We start from the raw sequence: 8,785 nt of genomic DNA, 5'->3' as shown, positions 1-8,785 counted from the left end.
TGGTATAGTAATCGGATGCTGGAAAGTGACTCAGAGACTGACTCACATGACTGGGAATTTGATTCTGTACAGCTTAACACTTCAGATGAGGAAGACACATCACTACCTCCACCACGCAAAGACATCCCTATTTACGGAGAAGCACAGATAAAGACCACTTGGGTTCCTGAACTGGAAACATCTTCCACAGACCCTACGTCTCATCCTACGCCTGATTCTGACAGGGAGAGTACCATCAACGACCTTCACCATAATATCTTAACCCTCACTAATACATTTAACGCACTTAACCTAATCGATGAAGTAATGCCCATTATCCACCCTGAACTCATCGAATGGAACCAACCAAATCCCCCATGTCTTGACTTCTTCCAAAATGATGAGGCCATCATTGACTTTTTGGAATTAAGGGATAACCTACCAAGCGGGGATCACAAAGTTGGATTCGCCATTGAACATAATAGTGCAGCATACTTCGGGGTGGATGCCAAACCTTTCAACTGCAAAAATATAACAATAAAACATGGATCTTCCAGTGAAAACCACACTGTGGCACTATTTGATCCAACAAAAGTAAAAAGAAAGAGCGTATCCAACGGTGAAAACCTCTCTAAGGCACCTAAGGATGAAGGGTTTGACATTCTCCCTGCTAATGCACAACAGGAATGATCAACGATTCTCATCGAGGAAACCAAAGAATACAATGTGGGGACTCCTGAAAATCCTCATCTCATACATCTGGCATCTCTTCTCACTCCAGAGGAACAACCTAAATTTATAGAATTCTTTCAACAGCGTCAGATCAACTTTGCATGGTCATATGCAGACATGCCTAGGCTTGATCCTGATTTAGTCATGCATCACCTAACTATAGCTGAAGGAGCCAAACCTGTCAAGCAGAAGCTTCGTAAGATGCATCCTCAAATTGCAGTGCTAGTCAAAATAGAACTCAAGAAACTCCTAAATGTTGGTTTCATTAGACCAATTGATTATGCAGAATCGATCTCCAACATTGCTCCTGTTGGCAAACCAAAAGGGGGCATCTGCATTTGTACTGACTTCAGAGATCTGAATAAAGCTTGTCCTAAGGATGACTTCCCCCTTCCAAATATTGACATCATAGTGGATCTGACAGCAGGGCATGCCATGCTTTCACTCATGGATGGCTTTTCGGGATACAATCAGATAAAGATCGCACCAGAAGATCAACATAAGATAGCCTTCACCTGTCCATGGGGCACATATTGCTAGAACGTAATGCCTTTTGGTCTAAAGAATGCAGGAGCGACCTATCAAAGAGAAATGACCACCATCTTCCATGACATGATGCATACTATGATGGAAGATTATGTGGGTGACTTCCTAGCAAAATCACTCACCAGAGAAGGGCATCTCCACATCTTAGATAAAATATTTGGTAGACTGGAACAATACCATGTTCGACTCAACCCAAAGAAATGTGTTTTTGGAGTGACCTCTAGGAAGCTTCTAGGATACATTGTCTCAAGCAAAGGTATCGAGGTCGACCCAGCAAAGGTAAAAGCAATCATGGACATGCCACCACCAAAGAATATCAGTCAGCTAAGGACATTACAAGGGTGGCTTCAATCCATCCGAAGATTCATTGCACAACTGGTTGATAAGTGTCACCCATTTACACACCTGCTACATAAGAACATCCGCTTTCAGTGGGATGGCCGATGCCAGCAAGCATTTCAGACGCTTAAAGACTATCTCATGAATCCACCATTGCTGATGCCACCAGATCCAAGTAGACTGTTGTTACTCTATATCTTAGCAATAAGTACAACATTGGGTGTACTACTGGCACAATATAATGCAGAAGGAAAAGAGTGTGTTGTTTACTACATCTCTCGCACACTGGTGGGCTATGAACTCAATTACACGCCTATTGAGTGAGATTGCCTAGCAGTAATCTTAGCAACCACTAAACTGAGGCACTATCTGTTAACACACAAAGTACAACTCATTGCAAAGATTGATCCACTCAAGTATTTACTCAGCAAAGTAGCATTGACAGGTCACTTGGCCAAATGGGTGATGATTCTAAGTGAATTTGACATCGAGTATGTCGATCGTAAAGCTATCAAAGGGCAAGTTACTGCAAATCAATTGGCCGATGTGCCTCTCATAGGTGATCATCCTCTCATTTCCAATTTTCCAGACGAAGAGATATTCATGATCACAACAACACAACCATGGAAATTATACTTTGATCATTCATACACTAGGCATGGCTCGGGGGCAGGCATTCTGTTTATCACACCTCAAGGTGACAGCATCCCGAAGTCTTACAGGCTCACATTTCCATGCACTAAAAACATAGCAGAGTATGAGGCCTTGATCACAGGACTAAGGTTAGCCGTACAATGAAAATTACAAGAACTGCAAGTATATGGCGACTCCCAACTGGTCATTCGACAAGCAACAGATGAATATCAGACCAAGGATAATAAACTCATGCCATATAAGAAAATGGTGGACAATCTAAAGACATCATTTACCACTATCACTTTTGAGCAGATACCAAGAGATCAGAATCGAGCTGCTGACGTTATGGCTACCATCGCATCTCTCCTAGATCTTCCACAGAATTCAACATGCTACGAGTTCTTGGTAGAACAACTTTGGATTCCCGCTTATGATATCCCCGAATCCAAAATGATATGTCACCTTGTCGGTTTTGAATCCCCATGGTACGGTGAATTCTACACCTATCTCCGTGATCACACCCTTCCTCCCAACCAATCGAATAACCAACGTAAAACCTTCATTCGCCAAATTGCTCAATATACCATTATTGCTGAAACCCTATACCGACGCGGTCTTGATGGTACTCTCCTTCGATGTCTGGAACAAGGTGAGATAACAAAGGATTTGGAAGAAGTCCATGAAGGAATTTGCAGGACTCACTCGAGTGGTCTGTCACTAGCCAAGAAACTCCTGTGCAATGGATACTATTGGCCATCTATGGAAAAAGATTCCTACTACTTTGTCAGAAAATGCAAGAAATGTCAAGTTCATGGTGACCTGATACATGCACCAGCCCAGGAACTACAACCAATCACAACACCATGGCCTTTTTGTCAATGGGGCCTTGACCTTGTGGGTAAGATTCATCCATCTTCATCCAATGGCCATAAATTCATTATTACCGCCACTGAATATTTCACAAAGTGGATCGAAGCTGTTCCACTTACCCAAATCACCAGCAAATAGATCGCCTCATTCATCCTCAACTACATCATTTGCCGGTATGGTGTGCCCATGTCCATCATCACAGACAACGGTCTTCCTTTCAAAAATCAGGATGTCTGTGAACTTTGTGAGAAATTTCATATCCAACACCGCTTTTCCACTCCCTACTACCCACAAGGCATTGGTCAGGCTGAAGCATCCAATAAAAACATATTGAGGATCCTAAAGAAGATAGTCAATGATGTCAGTCGTGATTGGCATGTTGAATTGAATCCAGCACTATGGGCATATCAAACTAGCATTCGAACCCCTACAAGCGCAACTCCCTACTCATTGGTCTATGGTGCCGAAGCTATCTTACCTATTGAGGTTGAGATACCATCACTACGCGTTTCCTTTCACAATCTAATAGATGATGAAGCGTACAGAGTCTCACGCCTCCAAGACTTAGAGTTACTCGATGAGAAGCAACAAGCTGCATACAATCACCTCAAATCCTATCAGCAGCGCATGAGTAGAAGCTACAATCACCAAGTTAGATCTTGTACATTTGAGGTAGGTGATCTTGTTCTCTGAGAGAACCCTTCCAACCAACCAAACAGAGAACATCAGGGCAAGTTTGAATCAAACTGGTTGGGCCCATATGTTGTCACTACTGTATTCGGGTCCGGGGCATATCAGTTGGCTACATCAGAAGGAGAACCGCTCACAGATCTAATCAATAGCATGCACCTCAAACGGTTTTATACCTAAGCTGTACAGAGCATCAGGCTCCCCTGCATACCAGAAAATACCGAAAACATTCAGAAAAATGTCCTGAAGAAATACAAAAACATTCACATTCATGCATCCACACATCCATCCATCTAAACCATGGCTTGTTATTTGATCTGTAATCAAAGAAAGTACTTCATGCGTCTTGCATCCTGCTTTGTCATATTCATGTCTACACTTGGGGGCAATGCCCTTAAATCTAGTCAGGGGAAGTGGATTCTACATTACTGGTGATTCATTTGGGTAAAACATTCAAAACTGTTTCAGAAAATCCAAAAACTTTCAAAACTATTTCACAAAATCCAAAAACATTCAAAAACGTCTCACAAAATACCAAAAACATTCAAAAATGTCTCACAAAATCCAAAAACATTCAAAACAATTCAAAATACCAAAAACATTCAAAAATGTCTCACAAAATCCAAAAACATTCAAAACAATTCAAAATCCAAAAACATCGAAAAACCATCAAAAATCAAACAAAAGCACGACAACACCTTGTACATACTCATCCGCACAGATGCAAAACAAACATTGACATAATACTCACACAATGACCATTTACCAATCAAACCACACAATCAACATCAACAAATCAAATATTGTCTTTAAAGGATGCATCCTTCCTTACCAAAACAAAGACAAAAAGTGACGTTTTCTTTGACAAAGAAAATTATGTTAAGCTATCAAATACTTGGTTGGTTTGTGAGTACAATCATTCGTGTATCTGTATCGGGGATCTTTCAGCATTATTTTGTATCGTTTGCGCATTATTTTCGATGAAGTTCTGGGGCATGTACTAATGGTGTCTACGTGGGAAGTTCACCAAGCTACGTGATCTTATGCCAAAAGCAGTCATGGATCATTACAACTTGCTGACTACAGCGTATACCTCGACCATATGGGCACGAACCATTACCAAGGATCCTTATTCTTTATTCTTTATGTATATACTATTTGTTTGCAGGTACAATGCTCTTCCTTTGTTTCCTCCTACCTCATCCAAACTGGATAAAGGTTTTTATCTCTTAGTACGGTATGCACTTGTCTCAGGATATGATCAGCCTAAGATCAAGGAGGATGATCCAAGTCATGCATGAACGGAGATAATCCTTGTCTGTTCCGCAAGCAATACTCTGGTCGACTTGACCCTTATATCAAGTCGTTGGTATTAACTTTCTATATAAAAACCATGTAAGAAATACTCAGGTCATCTTGAATCATTATGTCAAGATGCTTGTATTCTCTTCCAACATTTTAAAGCTCAATGATAAAAATAGAGCACTATGGATCGTCATTTCATCTCATTTGTTTATATCTGGCATTCGGTTGCATATCACCCATCCATTCATTCATTCATATGTAGGCTTTATATGCAAAAGTGACCATTAAAGCTGGTCTTGGATACAATCACGACCGAGTACTCTGATACATCATCAATGCATCATGCAAAGTCTTACAAACCTTGCATTCCTCATGGTCATATCATCATTGCATTTAGTTGCATCTTGCATTAAGTACATTCATGTAATTTTTAACTTCACATTGCATATAGTTCATTTTTTGACATTAGTTTTCATTAAACATTTGCATCATTACATCAATCATAAATAATTAGATTCATTCGTGGGATCAAATTGTCTTTGACTGTTTTAAATCATTTACTAGGCATCATTTAGTGTCAATTATCCATCATCATTTCATCATCCTTTATCATACATTCATTTATAGTTAAAAGGTGCATTCATCCATTTATTAAAAGTATCTTATTATGCTCATTTTAAGATTCGTTCACATTGCATTCATTATCCTCTTTTTTTTAATTGCATTAAGGTGCAGTTATTAAAAACCATAAGTTATAGTATCATCACATTATCATTTTTACTTAAATCATATTTAAGCGTTTAGAATCATAAATCCATTTGTTTCCGAACATTGGTTCATACCATTTTATAAATATCCATTTTACATATGCATTCATTTAGGCATTATCATATAAACATTTGTACTTTACATTTTGTTTATCCATATTACATTCATCTAAAAACATCTAGATGCATATCCATACATAAACATCATTCATTCAACCATTGCATTAACATCATCACATAAATTATCATTGCATAGGAAACACCAAAATCCTGTTCATAAATAATCACAAGCATACATCATCATCATGGCATTACATACATAAGGCATTACATCAAAAATCAAACAAATCATACATATATAAACCTGCATTCATATGTCAGTATCCCACATCATACATCATCATAAAAACATGCATAAAGGAAACATCTCATCAAATGCATACATATACACAAATCCATCTAAACAATAACTCATCATCCTGCATAAACATCCATACATATCAACTGCATATCATCAAAATATGGGATCTCCTCATATATATCATCTCATATATCAGAGTACAATGAAGTCTACAAAATCGGCTACCAAGAGCCATCCAAGATACAGTCCAAAAAATAAACAATGATACAATACATATATGCAAAAATGCTCTCTCAAATGTCACTCTGGCCAGATGCTATCCCACCACCTCCTCCACCTCCACCTACTCCACCACTGATGCCCGCACCACCTGATCCATCTCTCTGTGGAGGCCTCATCGAACCACCACTCACTCTTGCATCCCCTGATCTCTCCCTCCGTAGAGGACCCATCACACCCCCACTGCTCTGCACCCTCTGTGATCGCTCTGATCTGGCCTGCCGCATCTGAGAATAGCTAAGAGCTCGCTAACTAACTGGCACCACCTGCTCATATAAACCCCACCAGTAGTCTATCTCCGCCTGTGCTCGCCGCATCTCCCTCATCACCTCCCCCGTAGGCCCCTGTGCTCCTACTCCAATCCGGACTCTCTCCTGCAGCTTTGCCAATCTCTCCACTGCACTATCCCTCTCTTGCAGCACCACCGCCAGCTCTGACTCCCGTGCAAATAGCTGCACATCCCTAGCTGCCACCTTCGCCTCCAAATCCTCTACCCAGGTCTGCAAGTGTGCTATCATATGATCTCAAAGATCTCCAGTGGCTCCCTCCCTGGTATCCATCACCACCTCACCTATACCACCCTCTCCAGTAGCTCCCTCCCCTCTGTCCATTGGGATCTCCCTCTCCATCCCCCTCCCACTCAGCCGAACTCCTCCCTGTATCAATGGTCCCTGTGATATCTGTAGAGGCAGTCCACCTCTCCCTCTCCGCTAACTCCGCATCCCCAACCCACCACCTCCTCCACCACCACCTCCTCCACCTCCTCCTCCCTCTCCTCCTCCCCCTGCCCTCGGTCCTCGACCTCCTACCCTCCTCCATCTTCGTCCCCTCTCATCCTCAAAATTTGGGATCGGCTCTGCTGGATCAGATATCCATAAGATCGGGTGCACTGTCTGGTACTGCGTGTACTCATCTGACACTCCTGCATCCACGACCCTCAGTCGTATATCCCACAGTCTCGCCTGCAGTGTCTGGAACTCTGCTAGTGCCTGATCATATGGTAGCACTGGCCCCCATGCATACCTCTCCCGAATAACCCGAGCATACTCCCCTGATCCACTAGGCAGTCCCTGCTGCCGTCCAAACTGTCTCAGCACTCTCCCGGGCACCTATCTCTCCACATGGTATGAGGTCCTCTCAATGAGGAATCGAGTCATAAACACATACGGTAGTGCCTCAGCATCGTTATCCCATGGCTCACACTCCAAGTATGGTCGCCATATAACTACATCCAGATTGTCTAATGCTCACTGCCACCACTCTAACTTCCCCAGGTGGGGCTGACTCATCATGCCGCTATACATGAACATGTATGGCTGATCTACTGCACAGAATCTCAGATTCACCGGTCGAGTCACTGGTAGGTGCTCCCAGGCCCAAATATGCAGCAGCATCACTCCCACTGCTAAAGAACCCCTCCCCCGGTAAACCACCTCATGGAGCTCCTAGTACAAGTGCGCCAGCACGCACGACCCCCACACAAATCGAGTCCCCTCGGTCATCATCATCTTGATCACCTGTCCCCATCCCATGGCCAAACCATGTGATCGCCTGTCTGGACAAAGAAGTCCTCCCACGATACCTGATAAGACTGCTAGAAGAGGCTCATATAACGCCGCTATCTCCTCCCAGGGAATCGAGCCATCATCAATAAACACATCCTCATCAAAAATCCTCTGAACTGCAAGGGTCCCCCAGGATCTGTCATATGTGACCAGCTCCCCCCGTATCGGAATCCGCAGGATGCGCCACACATCCTCTAAGGTCACTGTCATCTCCCCCTGTGCCAGATGGAAGGTGCACGTCTCATTGTGCCACCGCTTTGCTAATGTTGTGATCAATCCATGATTCATACGAATCACGGACATGTGCATCACCTCATATAGTCTCGTCACCGCAATACAATCAATCTCCGCCTGTGTCAATCGATCTCGCAACCCCTATGTCGCAGGATATCGCTCACGTAACTGCAACACGCCCAGCTCCTCCTGCACATGGACATTCATCAATCATCATCAGTTGTTTTGTTTTCAAACTTTGTTAAGTTTAAACCTAGACTATCAACAGATACTTTGATCAAGTATCTTCGGGTCTCAACAGGTAAGCAATCATGGCCACCTAGACTTCAACGGGCATTTATCCTAATGACCTAAGTCTCATCAGGCTGCTATGGTTCAAAACAACTCCCACTTCACATCGCCATCCATCCATCATTGGCATTAGAAGACTTTCTTCATCCAAACTGGGGCATCTCTTTATCCTAAAACAAAAGCGCTATTAT

The sequence above is a fragment of the Cryptomeria japonica genome, chromosome 2, assembly GCF_030272615.1.
Source record: "Cryptomeria japonica chromosome 2, Sugi_1.0, whole genome shotgun sequence".
NCBI lineage: Eukaryota > Viridiplantae > Streptophyta > Pinopsida > Cupressales > Cupressaceae > Cryptomeria > Cryptomeria japonica.
The sequence above is the reverse complement of the archived record's forward strand: the minus strand, read 5'-3'. Positions refer to the sequence as shown.